Source organism: Nicotiana attenuata, chromosome 8 (genome assembly GCF_001879085.1).
Source record: "Nicotiana attenuata strain UT chromosome 8, NIATTr2, whole genome shotgun sequence".
Classification (NCBI taxonomy): domain Eukaryota; kingdom Viridiplantae; phylum Streptophyta; class Magnoliopsida; order Solanales; family Solanaceae; genus Nicotiana; species Nicotiana attenuata.
This window is the reverse complement of record NC_031996.1, coordinates 27,712,594-27,735,080: the sequence shown is the minus strand read 5'-3', so window position 1 is coordinate 27,735,080 and position 22,487 is coordinate 27,712,594. Positions and strand designations below refer to the sequence as shown.

The 22,487-nt window shown below is 34.6% G+C and overlaps 1 pseudogene; it reads right to left on the bottom strand.

The window, feature by feature from the left end:
• Positions 14,195-22,487, bottom strand: part of LOC109231598 — a 10,870-nt pseudogene continuing 2,577 nt past the window's right edge.

Below are 22,487 nucleotides of genomic sequence, written 5' to 3'. Positions count from 1 at the left end.
TTCCCACTCGAGATGGTGTCGACTTCATATCGCCAATGTCAGTATGAATTAAGTCAAGGATTTGAATTCCTTTCAACAGACTTATAAGGATGTTTTACAAATTTAGATTCAACACATATTTGACATTTCGATTTATTACACTCGAATTTAGGCAATACTTCTAAATTAATTAACTTCCGCAAGGTTTTATAATTGACATGTCCTAAACGAATATGCCATAAATCATTTGACTCCAATAAATAAGAAGAAGCTGAAATTTTATTCATACTGTCAACAACCATTACATTGAGTTTGAAAAGGCCCTCCGTGAGGTAGCCTTTTCCAACATACATTTCGTTCTTGCTTACAATAACTTTATCAGAAACAAATACACATTTGAATCCATTCTTTACAAGTAAAGAAGTAGAAACTAAATTCTTCCTAATAGTAGGAACATGAAGAACGTTGTTGAGCGTTAACACCTTGCCGGAAGTCATCTTCAGGAATATCTTCCCATTACCTTCAATCTTGGCTGTTGCATTATTTTCCATGGAAATTTCTTCTTCCGGACCAGCAGTAGAGTAAGTCGCAAATGCTTCTTTGACAGCATAAACATGTCAAGTGGCTCCAGAATCAATCCACCACTCCTTCGGATTTCCAACTAAATTGCATTCCGAAAGCATTGCGCAAAGATCATCAATCTTATTATTCTTCTCCACTATGTTGGCTTGTCCCTTCTTCTTATCCTTTTTCGGGAGACGACAATCTGGGCTTTTGTGACCGACTTTTCCACAGTTGTAGCAGCTGCCCTTGAATTTCTTTTTGTTCTGCTCCTTAGTTTGTCCCGAAGACCTCTTCCTCTTCTTACTTTTTGGAGCAGTCTCTTCAACGATATTAGCTCCCATGATCGTTGAATTTCCACGAGACTTCTTCTCGGCTGTTTTGTTGTCTTCCTCGATATTTAGACGTATCACAAGATCTTCCAACTTCATTTCTTTGCGCTTGTGCTTCAGATAGTTCTTGAAATCTCTCCACGAAGGAGGCAATTTTTCAATCATAGCAGCTACTTGAAATGCTTCATTCACGACCATACCTTCAGCTATAAGGTCGTGAAAAATAAGTTGAAGCTCCTAAACTTGGGTTCCCACAGTTTTGTTGTCTATCATTTTATAGTCTAGAAACTTGGCAACCACGAACTTCTTCAAGCATGCATCTTCTGTCTTGTACTTCTTCTCAAGTGCGTCCCATAATTCTTTCGAAGTATTCATTGCACTGTACACATTGTACAAGTCATCTTCTAAAGCACTTAAGATATAGCCTTTGCAAAGAAAATCTGCCTGCTTCCATGCCTCAACAACCATGAACTTTTCATTATCCGGCATGTCCGCAGCAGGCACTGGAGGCTCTTCACTAGTGAATTTCTGCATACCAAGTGTGGTAAGCCAGAAGAACACCCTTTGCTGCCATCCTTTGAAGTTGGTTCCAGAAAATTTCCCCGATTTCTCAGCCGGAGGAACAGCAGTGCGGTTTGACGAGGCTATCGTCGTTGCACCAACAGTCGCAGAAGGATTTCCATTTTCATTTGCCATTTCTTACTGTCAACAACAGAAGAAATCAATTAATGGCAAAACCAAAACAGTAAACAATACTGTAATCAATAAACAGTACGTAATAAAAACAACTAAGGTTTTTATATACTGTTTTACAGAAAAACGGTGAAGTTTTTATGTTCTTCAAATCATTTTCTGAATTTCAATACCCTGATGAAGTTTTTATATCTTCAAATCAGAATAGTAAAATTCAGACAGAATACAAAATATAATAAATATAATTTCCTTAAGATTGTTAAATTTATCTGTATTGTTGTAAGTAAATAAAACAGTAATCTGTCTGAAAAAATAAAACAAAAAGTTAGTAGAAACAATTCTGAAAAATAATATTCGAACTTCAAAATAATTTTTGAAACGTTTAAGGAACAAATTGAGCCCACTGAATACACAGTGTGTTCTTAAGGAAATTATTCCCCTCAAGTACCCGAGGTTATGGAATATATCCTCCCAAGATAGAACGATTTAACTCACCGGAGTGTTGGTACCAAAAACGCCGATGATCAGCGAACCACTCGATGGCAGCAAAACACACTGGAATTTTAGTGCAGAAGAAGAAGAAGATAATCAGAAAATTTCGTAAGTAAATATTCTGGGATTTGGAGGTCTATTTATAGCCAACTTGGTGATGTTTCTGAAGAGGTTTGCAACCTTTCAGAATAGTCATGACTGTTGGAACAGGTGTGACCCTCTGAAGAGGTTTGCAACCTTTCAGAACAGTCATGGTTGTTGGAACAGGTGTGACCCTCTGAAGAGGTTTGCAACCTGTGACCCTCTGAAGAGGTTTGCAACCTTTCAGAATAGTCATGACTGTTGGAAATTTTTTTGCGGGAAATTTAAAACGAATTTAAATTAATCCGGGAAAGAAAAACGGACTAGACCGGACCGGGTCGCGGGTCATCCCTCCATTTCTTTTCCCACCATTTTCCATTCACACCTCTTTTGTTATTATTTATTAAATAACAAACCCAACAATTATTGGAATTTTAAGGAATGCTAGATACTAAATAATTAATACAAATTATTTAGGAACAATTCAATAAACAAAATCTTTTGGAATGCTATAATAAAACGTCGTATCAATATATATAATTTGGGGGTCAAACATAGTAACCATATGGAACTTTGAGACCAATATTCAGGTTTCTATTTTAGGCAATAGTTTCTTAATCCTTCCTTACTAGAATTATTTAACATAACTATAATATCTTTCATATTAAATTTTTAATATTTAGGACCTGAAAATTAACTAAAACTTTATTTTCTCATTTAAACTTTGTAGAAGCAATCGGTATTTGAAATAAATTAAATTTTAGTTGCCTTATATAATTTTTTTATTTGATGATGTAACATAATTGTAATCCTTTTCATGTTACAATTAAATATATGAAACTTTGGATGAGCTAATATTAAGAATTTGAATCAATAAAAAATAAATTAGTTCCTTTAATGTTAAGAACTGTGAGGAGATGCACTTTGCAATGGGAGAGATTCCTTTCAAGTACTTTGGTGTCCCCTTGTCTTAAAAAAAAAATAACAGTTTAACAATGTATGCCCCTGGTGGAAAGAATGATTGCAAGGATCAGATGCTGGACTACAAAATTCCTATCATATAGTGGCAGAGTAGAGCTTATTAAGAGTGTACTTTTTGAGATCCAAACTTATTGGTCGCAGATCTTCCTGATTCCAAAGACAGTGCTGCAGCTAATAACAAGTGTCTGTAGAACATTCTTGTGGACTGGACAATATGCAGCATCAAGAAGAGCCATTGTCGCATGGGAGAGACTATGTATGCCAAAATCAGCAGGGGGCTTGAACATAATCGAATTTCAAACATGGAATAAAGCAGCCATAACAAAATTGCTTTGGGCTATCACTGCAAAAAAAGACACTCTCTGGGTGCAATGGATCCACAGTTTCTATATTAAGGGTAGAAACATCAATACAGGAGACACCTAGACAAGCATGTTGGCTTATTAGGAAAATCTTTGATGCAAGGAAATGGTATGGGGGAAATGACTTGTGTGAAGATCTACAACAACTCACTCATGCTGGCAATTTCATGATCAAGAAGGCATATAAACACTTACTTCCCCAATACCCTAGAGTTATATGGAGAAACCTCAATTTGATTCCATGTTCCGTACCAAAATACCAATTTATACTCTGGCTTGCACTCCAAAGGAGACTTAGTACAGCAGACAGAATGGCTAAATGGGGAATTCAAGTCCCTATGAACTGTGTACTATGTAGAGCTGATATTGAAGAATCTCACACTCAGTTGTTCTTTGAATGTGATTATTCCAGGCAGATGTGGAGCTCCTTCTACGATGGATAGGAGAAAACAGGCAAGTAGGGACCTGGGAAGAGGAGATTGAGAGATTAACAACCAAGCAATGCAACAGCAGAGCACATGCAGAGGTGCTAGGATGGCTATTAGCTGCTACTGTCTACCATGTTTGGAATGAACGCAATGCGAGAAGATTTCAAGAACAGCAGCAGGAATGTGTATCAAGACTAAGAGAGATTACCATTCAATTACACAGGAAAGGACAACTTAGAAGCATTTGGAAAAGATTACTTGATAGTTTGAACTCATACCCAAGTCTAGTATAGACTAGCAGTTTAGTAGATATATAGAGGGGAGGAGTAATTGTAACTAGCGTAAAGTTTAGGACTAGTTCTAGAGTAAAAAAGAACTAGTGGATGTATATATTATACTTGATTGAATAAAATTTTATTGTTTGATCAAAAAAAAAAATTAAGTCTAAGAATCCAATTCAATTATTTGTCAAATTCATCATATAATTAAAATTATATTTTCAAGTTGACAAAACTTTTAGGATGCCCAAATTTATTTTCATAAGAATAGTATTGGCGGTGAAAGAAAATTAAAAAAAGAAAAACTAACATTGAAGGCTTTATAAATAAGCATTTTCAACTAAAACTACATATATTTTAAGGAGTATAAGATAATATTTATTTATAATACAAATATATTATTTAGAAGTACTTGTACGGTTCTCTAAAAAGTTGTATACTTACTGACTTAGGTACACGCGCAAAGCGCGTATCATAAGACTAGTATTATTATAAAAGCACGAATAATTTATGCTAATGTTGAACGACTAAAATATCCTTGAAACATTGATCGACTTTTATGCCCTTAAATATTACTATAATTTAAGGATCTAATGGTAAATTACCTAATGATAGAATTCTTTTTCGATTTAAACTATACATATACCCGACCCTACAACGTTGATCCTACTTGAATTAGAAAAGTATTGTTCCTAATTTTTTCTTCTTCAATCAATACATACTATTATAAGAGTACGAAACTTCATCGCAAAATTGGCCGACCTTTTATCATATAAAATAAATTTTATGTTGGATAAAATTAATATTTAATTAATATCTTTAATATTTAGGACGTTAAAATTAACTAAAATTTTGATTTTTAAATTTTTTCTTATTTGAAATATATAATAACTCCTAATATTTAGGAATGTAATCCCAATAAGATTACTTTTTATAAGTTGATTAAGTTAATTTTCACAAGAATTCACAAGGAATTATTATTTCACCTGGAATAACAATAATTAAGGTGATATTAGAAGTCTTCCACTTCAAGATACCAAGAGATGGAAACTTAAAAGCAAAATTAGGAGCTCACAAACTATTCTTTTTTCTTTTAATTATTAATAAAACACTTTCCAAAAGTGTTGTCATAGAGTTTCGTAATTTATCATAGTGTCCATAAATGTATCCCTAATGAAAGTCCAAATAGTAAGGTATTTTGTAGAGCAGAGATGTTCTTTTATTGAGCTAGATAAATCTAATTAATGTTCATCATTTTTTCAGGAATTTGAATTTTTTTAATTTCATTTAATAATTCAGACACTTTTAAAAGCACGAATGCCCTTAGCGAAATATCGTTCGCTTTATTTACCCTTTAAAAATATATTTTACTAGGATAACATTGTAATTTAACTATTCTCCTAATATTAAATTTTTTAAATTAACAAAAATTTTGGTTATAAGATTTTTTCTTATTTGAACTATATAAAAACTCCTTATATTTAAAACATTCAAAATTTACTATAAATACACCACTTTGACTTTTAGATCTTTTTACCTAAGTAAAAACCGTACTCTAACATTTACAAAAAAACTAATACTATTTAAGAATTTGGATTCAACTATAATTCCATTAAAATTGTAAGAAGGAAATTATCCGAACTTTTGCCGTGAGATATTTTTTCCTAAAACTTTGCTGCTCAACAAACCAAAAAAGAAAAAAAGAAATCTTTCAACAATTTCACCTTCCTTTTTGACAACCAAGCGGTGCCAAAGGATTCTCTAACAAATTTTATTGTTAATTTGATTCCTTTGAAATATGTTCATTAATCTTAGGTTTTTTTTTTCCAAAATATCAGAATAAATTTTTAGAAAAATACAGTAATCCAAACATAAATATAAAAGGAAACTATATTTTCAAAAAGGAACAAAATTGCCGTCAATTCATAAAATGAAATATATTGAGTATAATTTTAATCTGTCTATATAAAATCATTTATGAAGTATAAGAAGTCGATCTACATGCTAAAATTTCTAACATAAAATGAAAGTATAAATATATATTGCTAAAATTCCCACTATAATAAATGAAAAAACATTTTAGTAAGGAATCAAATTGTCTTCGATTCATACAATCTAACTTAAGTTAAAAAAGGAGAAATTTATATTTTCAAGAAGGAATAAATTATTTTCAATAAGACATATGAGAACTTATATAGGCAAATGTTTCTTTTTTTATAAAATTAATTAAATAAAATCGACATTCATATTTTAGGTTTTTAACTATTTCCTTAATTTTTATTTTATAACTTGAGAAATATTTTCTAATAATATTTTTGTAATTTTCAAACTGATTATAGTCATGACATGGGGTACACGCGCATCGCGCGTACCCTAAGACTAGTTCATTAAAATATTCCTATTTAAGTTAAATTTTAAATCTGAACCATGTTAATTCGAACTCCTAGAACTTGATGAATTTCTAAACGCATTAAATTATTTTCCTATTTGAGTTTCAAAGATTCTGGTACTTAGTTTGTGTTTCTTGAATTTACATCCACATTTTCTATTCATGGTAAATTTTGGTAAGTATGATAAAATATTTACTTCTTTTAACTTACAAGTTTAGATTTCTTTGACTGCTTTCATTAATAATTAATATTAGTACCCGCGCGGATGCGCGGACACTAATCATGTCAAATATTTAAGTTATTTGGATTGTATGTAAATAATCTTAAAATTGACATTTTCTCAGTAAATATAGATAATTATTAACTACATGAAAAAAAAATTAACAATTTCTTCTATTTTTGCTTTTTTGATACCATTCTTGCCGGTGTCATTGGATCCTAAAAATAGTCAGGAAGCAAAATAATAACTCATATTTATGGCAAAACGATCAAATGTTGTGACAATGAATAACTCTGACTTAACTCTTTTACTACAACTTGAACTCTTATTTGTGTGTTGATATCTCTTAAAAAAATATTTCTTTCTTAAAATTTTAGTTTGTAAAACATTATTTTTCACTAATAATTATTTTTATAATAATGTAATTGAAAATATTATTCTTAATTCATAGCTCATTTTAGTTGGCTATCTAAAAATATAAAAAACTCTTTAGCTAGTGAATTTTTTTACTCCATTTTGATATTTGACATTAACCATGTTAAATAGCTGAGTTATTTGAATTATATGTAAATAACCTTAACATTTTATTAATTTAATACTGTCGAAGCGTAACATCATCATAATGTAATACTGCAAGGTGTAACATCAACGTAATAAATTGCGAGGCTTAATATCGACGTAATATTGCGGGGCGTAACATCATTCCCCCCTTTGGAACATTCGTCNTTTGTTGTTATCTTTTATTTCTCATTTTTAGATCTTTCTAACACTTTTTTCAATATTTATTTTCTTTTATCTTATTTTTTATGTCATTATTTTTGTTGTTACAAAAATTTAATTTATTTCACTATAGATGAGTTTTAATAAAAATTGCCTACATATGAACTTTAATTATATTTTTAGTCTTTGATTGAAATTATTTCATATTTTTCTTTTGGCTTTATCTAATCAGCCTAAATAGGTGCTCACCCGACCACTTAAATTAAAAAATTGAATGACGTGTAATTTATATATAATCCATATATAATATGTGTATAATCGTATGTTGTAGGTATATCATCTATTTATATTAGCTATAAAAAGTAAACAATAAATATGGCAGGATATTATGTAAATACTCCATAAGATTTCGGTTTTTTGAGTTTATTTATGATATAACTTCTATTATAATAATTTTAAAACCCTCTACTAATGTTCAAAAATATCATATCTTTTTATTATCTTTGAATTAGAAAAAGTAAAGAGATTTTTCGAAATAATTTGTTTACATTTTAAAAGTTATATTTTACGTCATACCAATTTTTTCTTTATACATACTCTTTGTTACAGTTAAAAGACGCTATAGAAACTATCAAATTAGAAACCAATTTATCTCTTGTTGAGTTTGAAATAAAAAACCTTTCACATAATCTAATGATTCAAAACTAATATTCTTCAACGAAAAAAATATTATACCCTTGCAATATTGGCTTGACTACAGCTACATGAAGGGGTTTCAGCTTATACCCTTCAATTCCTTGAATGTGCTAATGATATCAATTGTATAGCCAAAGTTTTGTTATTTGGTTGATGTCTATTCATGCAAATTGATTATTCAAACAAATATTCTTCAAGAAGAAAAAAGAAACAACTTTTTTTTAATATTGACTGATTTTGTGATGTTTTTTCTCCTGCATGTATGTTTCTTTATTATATATGTAAGTAAACTTTTATTTGGTTTTGTAAACTCTTTTTTGTTATTTAGATAAACATAGACGTATACCCTATATATTACATTTATTTTAAAAGAATTATGTTTTATTCAAATCTAGCTACAGTGTTTCATAGAACTACACTTATAGGATTTAAATGTGAAAGAGTTTTATAGTTATATGGAGTAGTTTTTTTTTTTTCCTAGAGGCGAAGTAGTATTTAAATAATTATAAAAAATAACAAAAGTTCCTAACATGATTGCATATGATCATTAACCAAATTAAGTATGATAACATGATAAAAAAAGATAAATTTTATTTTTTAATTTAAATTCGAATTTTAGAACTTTATCTATAAATTCAAAATTATCTTAAAAGTGTTCATTAATAAGTTTTTATATTATACCCTTCCTTATAATTTTATCCATGGAGGGTAAAAGGACTAGAGGACGACAAAACATTCCAATGAAAAAATAGAGAGTGAGGACGACCGCTATGCGATATTTTCAAAGCGTTGTTCGGGTCTATATAAAAAGACCAGCGAACTTATTAAGCTATGCATTGACGTTGGAATTGTACTCTTTTCCCCTACTGGTAAGCCTTTCTCATTTTTTCATCCTACATCTGAATCGATTATTGATCGTTTTCTTAATCCTAATATGCAATTAAGTGAAAGCACTAGCGTAGTTGTGGCTCATGCACGAAAAAAGTGAATCAACTCGATAGGAAGAATGTGTTTGACCACATAAAAGAAGTTACAAGTGCTCAGTCTCTTCTAGCTACTTGACAACATGAAAGAAAACGGCCAAAGATACTAGTGGGAGTCAATTGAGCCGTTTAATTTAGATGAAGTAACAAAGTTTGAAGCTTGAGCACAACTATTTTAAACATAAATATTCGTTTGAAGCAGTTGGAAAATGAGGCCTAATATTCATCTTCTTCATAGGTTCTCTAATGCTTAAATTTAAATTCATATTACTAACATGTGAGACGTTTGATTTAGTACTATTTAGTTTATTTTGATGATGCTACAACTTGTTTTCTGCTAAGATTTCCATTATTAATATATGATGGTTTTACTTTTTACTATATGTTTTCTCCAATGTGAATTAGATTTCGTTATTTTTGTACTCAGACATAATTTATAATCTTATAAATATCACAATCAAAAACAAAACCTGGCTAAGGGTTTCATTCACTTTAATAGGTATTAATGTAGACATAGTTCTATAATAGAAAAAAATATTTAAATGTGTTTTGCTCGTGAAAAAAAAAAATTAGATCTGAAGACAAGAAGAAAAACACAGTTATAAAAAAATAAATTGTACATTATCTTATACTAGTACTTTAAGCATTCCAATAAAGCAATGACGAATCTAAGATTTTATAGTCATGGGTGCTTGCCAAAAAAAATTCAAACGAAGAGGGGAAAATGACTTTAGTTCTGGGTGTTCATTCAATATTTATCTAAAAAATTTTTTATAATAGCCTATGAAAATCTACTAAATTTGGTCAAAGGCAATGGGTGCTTAAATCTTGTGCTTAAAAAATCTTTTCTTCTTCTTGATCTTGAAGAATCATGTATTCTTCCTTCTGAAAGTAATTAAGAAGGAAACCTTTGATCTGTGTTGTTTAAGTTCTATACAATGGTGATAGAAAAAATATTTATATAATTAGATCATTTAAAAAGGTAATTTTCCGCGACCCGAAATTCCCATTCTCAGGACCGTGATGACGCCTAATATTTTACTTGCTAGGCAAGCCAACATTAGCTATATCTATTAACCAATTCTAACAATTTCAAATTAAATGACAACAATAAAAATGAATGGTCTGAAATAAGATGATAAATTAATAAACGACGAAATCCAAATATAATCCCAGATCCGGTGTCACGAATACATGAGCGTCTAGAGTACTACAGATAATGGTCTGGATAAAACATAAATGTCCGAATCAAAATAAACAGTTAAAATGATGTAGAAGGGGACTTCAGGACTGCAGACGTCGTGAAGCTATACCTCAAGTTTCCACTGATAGCTAGATCCGAGCAAACCTTCAGCACATTTGGGACCAACTCCGGTATGCACAAGAAGTGCAGAATGTAGTATGAGTACAATCGATGACATGTACCCTATAAGTGCCGAGCCTAACCTCGACGAAGTAGTGACGAGGGAAGGCGGGTCACCTACAATAACTTGTACGCAATAATAATAATAACAGATAAGACAGGAATAGAAAATAAAGCAGTTAACTTATAACAACGAACTCAAAATCCAACTACCAGAGGGCTAGAATAACAAGTCTTATAAACTCATCTCAAATACCGAGGCAATCCGTTGCGCCGCGCATTCCGATCTCACCATATCATCATCTGTCAATATCATAATCCGTCCTTATTCCACCATTTCAATTCATTACCTTATAATTTTCGTTGCTGCGTATAACCCGCTCCCCAAATAATTTCAATCAACAATAGCAATTCTACAACCAAAATTTACAAGAATTTCTATATCAAGAGAGTAAATATACGAGGCAATGAAGAATCACATAATAATCAAAGAATCTCTAACAACTCGAATGTCTCAACTTTACCAACTCATCGATATCTACCAAATAACAACTCATACAAGTGAAACTACATTATAGAAGGCAACCAATTTTTACAAAACTATAAGACAAGTATGACATATGACAATTTAAATATGCAAGCAAAGAAAATAAAGACAAGTAGCAAATAAGTATGAAATTATGGAAGGGATGGACAATTTAATTCAAGAATAACTAAATGACAAGTAACAATTATGGCATGGAAGTCAAATAAGCATGTAACAAGATATACTATGAAGTAACGAAAACATGGAAGCAAGTAACATAACGCTGCATATACACTCGTCACCTCGCATATACGCCATTTCTCACATAATTCACATACACATGTAGCTCAAGGGTTCCTAATTCCCTAAAATCAAGGTTAGACCCAACACTTACCTCACTCTGCAACTCAAGCAATCAATCAATCACGACCTTGCCTTTTGAACAATCCTCCAAACCAACCAAATCTAGTAAATCATTGACCAAATGAATCAAAATAAGCTTTAAAAACTACCCACAAATGAAAGAGGATAAATTTAGATCATTTTTGAAAAAGTCAACCCCGAGCTCGCTTGGTCAAAACACGAAATTCGGACCAAAATCCGATTACCCATTAACCTCCAAGCTTGGTTATGTAATTTGTTTCGTAATCCGATCTCAATTCGAGGTATAAATCTCAATTTTGCAAAAATCCTCAATTCTAGCCAAATCCCTAATTTCTACCATGAAAATCCTAAATTTGATGTTGAAATCTCATGAAATGTAGTGGGTAATTGAAAGGGAATGGATTAAAGTCACTTACCAATGAATTAGGGAAGAAATGTCTGTTAGAAAATCGCCTCTAAAGTGTTTAGGATTGAGAATAGTGAAAAATGAGCTAAGTCCCATTTCCCCCATGTCACAATTGCGAAGTTTTGTTCGCAATTGCGAATATTGCAGATGCGAAGTCTTGGTCGCAATTGCGAACATCGCAAATGCGAGACGAGGGTCGCAAATGCGAAACCTGCCTCACACCATCAGATGTCGCAAATGCGACAATATGATCGCAAATGCGAAGTTCCCACCTTCGCAAATGCGACCACTCTTTGCAAATGCGAAGGAGTATAATTTTGCCAAGCATCGCAAAATCAGGTGATTGCAAATGTGATCCTGAGCTGTTCGCAATTGCGAACCTTTTCTCACAAATGGGAGGTTACCCAATCCCAGGCCCTGCTCACAAATGCGAACACTTGTTCGCAAAAGTGAGGCTCGCAATTGCGAGCCAGACCTCGCAATTGCGAGATCTGCAGCAAACACTAGAGCTGGTATTGTACCAACAAACTTTTCATCAGCAAAACTCATTCGAAACGTGTTCGATACTCACCCGAACTCTTCAGGCTACAAACCAGTACATGCACACAAGTGTAATACCATCATACAAACTTGCTCGCAGAATCAAAGCACCAAAATAACATCTAAATCTACGAATCAATCCTCAAAACAAATGAACTTTGAAAGTGAAACTCAAGAACACTAGAATCACATTTAGGCGCCCGAATCATGTCAAATCAATTGCGAATTGAACCAAATTTTGCAAGCATGTTTCAAATAGCGATATGGACCTATTCCAAGTTTCAACATTAACATCCGAACCCGTAAGCTAAGAAGTCAACTTACGATCAAACCTAGTAATTTTCAACTTTCAGAAATGCTAGCTTTCGGCAAAATGAATCATAACAAGTTCCTGAATTCAATTTCGGGCATCCACCCAAGTCCTAAATCACGATACGGACCCACCGAGATTGTCAAAATACCGATCCGGGTTTGTTTACATAAAATGTTGACCGCGGTCAACTCAAACTATTTTTACGGCAAAAATTCGCATTTTCTTCAATTTTTCACATACAGACTTTCCGGAATAAGACACTGACTACGCATGCAAATCGAGAAATACTAAATGGAGCTAATCGAGATCTCAAAATACGAAAATAGAGGCTAAATCTCACAATGACCTATCGGATCATCACATAAATACATATAACTCTATATGTAATAACATTAATATATAACCTAGAATATAAAAATATTTACTTAACCTTTTTTTCGTCAGAACTTGTGGATTGGAAAACTAGGTGGCAGGTAGGCTAAATTGATAGTGGTAAATTTTTTCGTCGCATGAGCACACATCGTGTTGACGGGTTTAAGAGAGAAGAAAGGGATTGGTGGGGTGATAGCTTTTGCAAAGATTGTAATCCCATTATTATATGTTTTATTTTATAAAATGCTGGATAAGGTGAGCTTAAATGGAGCGACGTAGATATTGAGAATTCATATAGCGACCCCAACTTGCTTGAGATTGAGACACAATCGTTGTTGCTATTGGTCACCACGCTTGAAGGAACATGATATTCTAATGGATTAGCTCCAACTCCAAACACTATGTTGAGTTTGATTATAGTTGTAAATAATTGAATCCGTATCGTTCTAGAGATGAAGTTGTGAAAGAAAAATGTAGTCTGCATCCTTTTCAAATGTCATTTTGATATAGAAAGCTTGTAATTTGCTGCTGTGATGAATTCCCATAAATGTATTACTTAGAGACACAGAATTTGCAATTGTGTAGTAGAAGCTCTTGAGTCATTGTCAACAAACTAAGTCTGATTGTGAACATAAAAGTGTCTAGAAATACTACTCTACTCTCTACATACATCGGTTAGATATCAAATGAAAATTTTAAAGAGCAGTGACAAATAAAGATAGCTGTCAGCCCCGCAGCGAGCTGTTGAGAGTGTTCTTTTCACAATAAAAGTCTAATATATTTAACATGGAAAAAAGACTAGAAAATAATGTTCTAAATAAACAAGTCTAATTGAATAAATCGTACTTATGAAAAATAAAAAAATACAATGATAATTTGCCAGACTATCACGACCCACACAATTTGTTCAAGAAAACAATAAACAAACTAAACAAGCTACACAGTTGGGATTCACGAGGGTCAACTGAAAATATATACTCCCTAAGAAAAGATTTTTTTTAACATATATAGTATAAGAAAATGACAGAGTTGACAAATTAATTGTGCTTTCTTCTTTTTGAATGTAACTTATATACATCGACAGTGTCACATTATCAGTATATCTTAAGGATAAATCCGAGCACCACGGGCGCAACCCACAACAAGGGCTGCAATGTATCCGGCATAAATTTCCTAGCAAAGAGATAACAAATATTTGTAATATTCCCATTATACAAACATTCTGTCCCAAATCGAATTTGATTCAAAAACTCATCCGTAATATCATGCCCTCCAACTTTCCTAGGATGAGGGCCACCTCTTATTGACCAATCAACCCAAGTAATTGTCCTGTTAGAATTCATTTGAGGATATAAAATGTTCACTATATTTGGCAAATAATGTTCATCATTGTAACATGGAGCTTGACAATGTTCTTGAAAAATAGGGTAAAACATGCGATCTGAAGTAATTTTCATAGCTAGGTCTCGATCAATTTCGAACCATTGAGATCCTTTTCGTCATTGTTCGATCGTTATATTAGGCCACATTAGGCGGTTGTATCGGCCACGGCCCGGTTTTCGAGGATCTGTCGTACGAGCCTACGAAGCTTAAGTTTGAGCCAATGAGGTGACGGTATATGGTGGTGAAATTGAATAGTGGAATGCATTAATCTGAGAGTAACATAAAGCTTAAGTAAAGCGTTTGCTAAAGTCTTCTTTTTGCGTCTATCATGGATATGGTACCCCAGTAGACTGGCTGCATTGAGATAAAAATGAATATAGTGTAAAGATAAAGTAAGATCACAATTTATTGTACCGAAGTCATAAAAGTAATTTCATAACAGAAAAATAATTCAATTATGCATATATATAATCACACAAAATAAACAAACAAAAGAAACAAAACAAATGATAAATCGGAAAAAAGAATTCGTTTTGAACAATAGATGTCTTTCACATCCAGCTATAACAATGAGTAATTTTTTAATTTCTAAATGGTAGTTCCAAAAAAACGCACTTCGACATCAAACTTGATGAAAATTAATACGCAAATAGTAAGGTTGTCACATGTATAAAATTGCCATGCAAATATAGCCTTGTTAACAACTCACCTTACATAATATCCACCTGATATCACTTAAGAAACAAAAAGGTCATTTTCTGACCCATCCCGATTCCTGATATCTTTACTACATGTAACACATATATAGTGGATCGAAAAACGATAGATTTTTTTTAAGTAGTGTCACATGTACGCAGAGGCGGATGCAAGGCATGTTAGTACACTGTATTTGTAAACTAATTCTGGAAAAACAAAGCAGAATAATATATAAATAGAAAACGTAAAGAGATAGAAATCAATTAGAGCCCACTGAATTCACAGTGTTTCCTTAAGGAATTTAATCCCCTCCTAGTACCCAAGTTTATGGATTATTTCCTCCCAGGATAGAACGAATTACACACTGGTGTAGTGGTACTTCAAACTCCACTATTTCAGCAACACAAAGTTCGGTAGCAAATCACACTTACTGTTGCTTTGTTTGATGTTAAAAGTATGCAGAAGAAGGAGGAGAAACTTAGAAAATCGTATGGAAATTCTGAGCAGAATAGTCTTGTATTTATAGCCAAAGTTGGGCTGAAATCTGAAGAGGTGCAACTCTTCAGAATGGCTGTTTATGGAAACGTCCACAGCATAACTGCCATAACATAAATGGCTATTTACTCAACTATAAAGAGGGAAAATAAAGAGGAAAAATTGAAGAGCGTAGTTAATTTTCTGTTACCAAAACAGAAAAACGGATTGAATTTAATATTAATATTTATTTTAATATTAATATTCTGTTATTAAAACAAATATTTAATAACATTTCTGTTAATATTTTACTATTAACAAATAAATTCGAATCCGAATCCGAATCAGAAGCCGAAGCCGAAGCCGAAGCCGAGCCGAGCGAGCGACGATGACGACGACGCGAGGCTTGCCTTCTTCTCAACTCTTTAAGAGCTAGAAGAAGAGCAACTGCTTATATACCAATAAAAAACCTCTTCCTCTTCCAATATGGGACAATGTACCTTTGCCACGGAAACTTAAAATTTCACTCAAAAATTTCATTTCTCTTCATTTTCCATTCACCCTCTTTTAAGTATTTAATATAATTAAATACATAAAACCCCGACAATCCCCCACATGAATGGTGAATGGCTATATCACGGAAACATGCATGAAAAACTATGTGATTCCCAAGCAAGGATTAATTGCATCTGGATAAGTAGGTTTCTCTTTGAACTTTCCGTAGTGAACTTATATCGGATATACTCGATCAATCGGTAGATTTGATATCTTTGAACGTCGAACTTTGGTGTATACCTAGACAACCACAAGTCACACAACCAACCCTTAACCGTCTTTGGTTCTCATTGTTGTGTTTGTTTCAGCCATGAATACCGCCTGGTTTCATAAGTGCGTATAGAACTGGCCTTACAAAATTCTCCTTGAAGCGGCTAACACTTCACACTTACATAGGTGATTCCTAAACGTGTCATCCCGTAGATACACTATTTGATATACCCCGTATCAAATTTAGAAATTATTAAAAAGCCTTAATGCTTTATCCTTGGTACTGAACATTGTCACATCACGAGAATGGACCAAAAGTTTAGTTGACAATGTTGAACCACCATTAATGACTTTGTTTGATCTCCTTGAACCTAGATCTTGGGATCTCTAGTCTTCTAGGTAGAGTTACCGCCACTATGACCTGTTCTCGGCCACAGTCCCATTCCTCTTGATGATTTCTCAACTACCTCTCTAGTTAGGCCTTTTGTAAGTGGATCCGACACATTATCACTTGACTTTACATAATCAATCGTGATAATTCCTCTAGAGAGTAATTGCCTAACGGTTTTATATCTTCGTCGTATATGACGAGATTTACCATTATACATAACGCTCCCAGCCCTTCCAATTGCCTCTTGACTATCGCAATGTATGCATATTGGTGCCAACAGTTTAGGCCAAAATGAAATATCTTCCAAGAAATTCCGGAGCCATTCAGCTTCTTCACCGGCTTTATCTAAGGCTATGAATTCAGCCTCCATTGTAGAGCGGGCAATACAAGTTTGTTTGGACGACTTCCAAGATACCGCTCCACCAATAGTGAATACATATCCACTTGTGGACTTGGAATCTGTTGATCCGGTGATTCAATTTGCATCACATTATCCCTCAATGACCGCAGGATATTTACTGTAGTGCAAAGAAAAGTCCTGGGTATGTACTAAATACCCCAAAACTCGTTTCATGACCATCCAATGAGATTGACCTGGATTGCTCGTATATCGACTCAATTTACTTATAGCACAAGCTATATCTGGTTGTGTACAGTTCATGATGTACATTAAGCAACCCAACACACGAGCATAATCCAATTGTGATATGCTTTGGCCTTTGTTCTTTGCTAATGCAAGATTCACGTCAATTGGAGTCTTTGCAACTTTAAAGCCCAAGTGCTTGAATTTTTCAAGTACTGTTTTAATATAATGAGATTGTGACAATGCCAGACCTTGAGAAGTCTTATGGATCTTAATTCCCAGAATTAAATCACCAACTCCCAAGTCTTTCATATCAAACTTGCCAGTTAGCATGCGCTTAGTCGCATTTATGTTGGCAATGTCATTACTCATTATCAGCATATCATCCACATATAAGCAAACAATGACTATGTGATTTAGAACATTTTTAATGTACACACATTTATCACATTCATTTATTTTAAAACCGTTTGACAACATTGTTTGGTCAAATTTCGCATGCCATTGTTTGGGTGCTTGTTTTAGTCCGTAAAGGGACTTAACAAGTCTACATACCTTCTTTTCTTTACCTGGAACCACAAACCCTTCAGGTTGTTCCATGTAAATTTCTTCCTCCAACTCTCCATTTAAGAAGGCTGTCTTAACATCCATTTGATGAATTTCAAGATCATAAACTGCAGCTAATGCTACTAACGTTCGTATGGACGTAATTCTTGTAACTGGAGAGTATGTATCGAAATAGTCAAGACCTTCTCGTTGTCTATACCCTTTGACCACAAGTCTTGCCTTAAATTGATAGTAGTGCCATCATCTTTCATTTTCCTCTTAAAGATCCATTTAGAACCCAACGGTTTATTTCCAAGAGGAAGATCAACCAATTCTCATGTATGGTTGTTCAGTATGGATTCTATTTCACTATTGACTGCCTCTTTCCAAAATAATGATTCCGAAGAAGACATAGCTTCTTTAAATGTTTGAGGCTAATTTTCCATTAAGAAAGTCACAAAATCTGGTCCAAATGAAGTAGACGTTCTTTGACGTTTACTACGTCTTGGATCCTCCTGGTTAAGTGTACTTTCTTTTGTTTCTTCCCGAGGTCGTTTAGATCCTTCACCAATCGACTCACATTCCTTTTTATACGGTATATATTTTCAAAGAACTCAGCATTATCTGATTCTATAACCGTATTATTATGAATGTCGGGATTTTCTGATTTATAACCAGAAATCGATATACTTTACTATTAGTCGCATATCCTATGAAAACACAATCAACGGTTTTCGGTCCTATTTTTACCCTTTTGGTTTAGGAACTTGCACTTTTGCTAAACACCCCCACACTTTAAAATAATTCAAGTTGGGCTTCCCTCCTTTCCATTTTTCATATGGAATGGATTGTGTTTTGCTATGGGGTACTCGACTTAGTATTCGGCTAGCCGTAAGAATGGCTTCCCCCCACAGGTTCTGTGGCAAACCAGAACTTATCAATAATGCGTTCATGATCTCCTTTAATGAACGATTCTTTCTTTCTGCAATCCCATTGGATTGGGGCGTGTAAGGGACCGTTGTTTGATGAATAGTTCCATATTCTAAACATATTTGTTCAAAAGGAGATTCATATTCACCACCCCTATCACTTCTTATCATTTTGATTTTCTTGTTAAGTTGCGTTTCAACTTCATTTTTGTATTGCTTGAATGCGTCTATTGCTTCATCTTTACTATTAAGTAAGTAAACATAGCAATATCGAGTACTATCGTCAATAAAAGTTATGAAATACTTCTTTCCACCGCGAGATGGTATTGACTTCATGTCACAAATTTCTGTGTGAATTAAGTCTAAAGGATTTGAATTCCTTTAAACTGACTTATAAGGATGTTTAACATACTTAGATTCCACACATACTTGACATTTTGATTTGTCACATTCACACTTAGGCAATACTTCAAAATTAATCATTTTCCGCAAGGTTTTATAATTAACATGACCCAAACGTATATGCCATAATTCATTTGACTCAAGTAAGTAAGACGAAGCTGAAATTTTATTATTATTTTCAACAACCATTTCATTCAGCTTGAAAAGGCCCTCGGTGAGGTAACCTTTTCCTACAAACATCTCGTTCTTACTTACTACAACCTTATCGGATACAAATACACATTTAAAACCATTCTTAACAAGAAGTCCAGCAGAGACTAAATTCTTCCTAATCTCGGGAACATGAAGGACATAGTTCAAAGTGTCACGACCCAATTTCCATACCCGGTCGTGATGGCGCCTCTCGTGAAGACAAGGCCAGCCAATTAACTCCAATTCGTTACCTTAACAATTATTAAACATAAATGAATGAAAAAATATAACCTAACAATATAATAACGGATATTTACAACCCAACTAAACCGACCGGGCGACCGGGGGTTACACAAGTCACGACATCTAAAGAAGACTGACACTACTAAAGGACCAAAATTAATATTACAAAGTAAAATTCGGGAATCAAAGGACATAGTCCGGTGCCGCGACGCCGGCGGTACCTTGTTCAGCTACAATGGCAATACCTTCAATCCGCTAAATAACCCGCCTACTGCGTGATACAATACCTGCAACCTGCCCACCAACGAGGTGCAGGGAAGTTTAAAGTGATACTACAACTCAGTTGACATATAAGAGTATAAATAATATGTAACGGTAAGAAATCACGTAAAACACTTCATCAGCTATATGGACAGAGCAAATCCTTGAGAAAAATAGTAATTCCGGCTGAAATCTCTTTCAGCACAAATATATGGCCCAGTTAAAAACCTCTTCTAAAAATACCCCTTTTCGAACAGATTAAGCAAAGTGAACGGGTAATCTAGATAGTGCAAGTCCGCACATAAGTCAGCCCCTCGGGCACATCACTCCAATTAACAAATTAACACCAGGTATCTGTAACCAATGCCAAGAAATGCATGGATGCACATGATATGAGAGTTGCTGAATGTCATGCCACATAGTAAGCAAACAGTGAACCCAATGCATGATGCAATCGCAGTGCAGCATGACGTTACACTCAGTTACCCCGCTTTGGCGCTGTTTGCCCAGTCCGAGCCTCAGACCATGTATTTAACGCGACGGCGCTCACTGACTAGGGTGTGTTCAGACTCGAATGTTCTGGAACGGGGCGCTACCCATCAGGCAGCCCAAAGCGCAATATCAAGCCAATTGCGTGGGGTCAATCACATTCCTGTGTCAGTCATTTGTTACCTGCCGGCGTCATTCATTGTTTACGCTGACCATTTACATTCATACAGTGTCATGTTACCCACTGTTAAGTCGCAATCATACAGTGTCAGTTTTACCACTGTTTCAGTCACTGCCTGCGGCGCGCAACCCGATCCCTGCTCAGTTCCAAAATGCCACATTAAGCCACTTGGGCAATATTAAAATAAGTGGTTCTTAGCTCGAAAAACGTTCAATAAAAATATTGTTTAAGTTTCTCAAATCTGTGGAAAAAGTGGCTGGAGATTGCAGTAGATCGTATCCAAAACCTGGACCGAGATCAAAATATATGCAAAGTAATGCAAAAAACAGTGATACAAATCCCCGAAGATTCAAATAATTCGGCTACCGAAGCAGCCAACAGAGAGTAGAGCAGCCAACAGGCATGCGCAATCCCCGAAATCTGATAGCATACAAGTAAAGAATCAGGGTCGAATTAACGCAGTAATCAAACGTCAACAACCGGGACGGATCCAAGTCACACATCCTCCAATGCGAGACGGTAGCTTTAACCCCACGCTCATGATCCGGGTAGTGTCGAAGTCACCTCAATACCAGCACTCTATGATTTGCCAAATCCCGGGTTCAAAACCCTCAGAATATATTTACAAGTATTACTCACCTCGAACGGCGCTGCAGAATCTCTAGGCTCGCGACGCCTTTGCCCCTTCGTAATCGGCCTCCACGCGTCAATCGAATACTACCCAAAATCAGAGCGAATACGGATTACAATATATACCAACGTGGGAACAATACCCAATGGCGAAAACAGGACAAGAAGAAGCAGAAAATCTCGAACTAGCAAAACCCCGCAGCCCCGGGCCCGCTTCTCGAAAAATTACCAAAATTCACATTAACCGTATTCCTTGTCATCGCCACGAAGGTCATACATACCAAGAACTCCCAAATCGAGAGCTCAAATGACCTATGCCAAATCCCCAATTTGGAAATATTCAAAAACTCAAGATCCCTAGCGTTTACCCCTTTTTAATGAATTCCAACCATTATCCATGTTAATTTAACAAAATCTCGAGTATTTAGGCCACAGGAGCCTTACTCTAATCATTCCTCTTGAATCCCATCTTCAAAATCGCCTCAAAGCTCTTCAAAGCTCGTCAAATAATGGGGGAAAAATAATACCTAGCTCGGCCGCAGCGATGAGCAAGTCAACATAGAAATGATCATATAACAACCACAGCACTTTCGCTACTTATGCGGTCCCCATCCCTGCGGTTCATTCGCGGCCCGCTTCCGCGCTATTCCTTCCACTTCTGCGGAAATCCCACTCTCGAACCAAACCGCTTCTGCCGGTCACAACATCGCATAAGCGATTCCGATTTTACGGCACGCCAACGCTTCTGCGGAACCAGGCGCCCAGGCCTCTTCATCGCGTCTGCGGTCAACCATCGCTTCAAGCGGAGTCCGCTTCTGCGGGTCCAAGACTCGCAGAAGCGAGAATACCAGATATCAGCAACATTTGAAGTCTCCCAAGTTCCAAATTTTCATCCCGCTAGCCATCCGAAATCACCCCGAGGCCCCCGGGACTCAGCCATAGGCACCAACATATCCCAATACATCATACGAACTTGCTCCAATCATCATAAACACCACCTAACAACACTAAAACTCATCAATTCACATCGGATTCAAGCCTAAGTTCTTGAAGAACTTCCGAAATTGCACTTTCGATCAAAAACCCGACCAAACGAATGTCCTAATGACCTGAAATTCTGCACACATATCCAAATCACTTAACGAAGCTTACACCAACTCACGGAATTCCATTTCCGACCCCCGGATCAAAATTCTCACCATCCACCGGAATATCTCTTCTT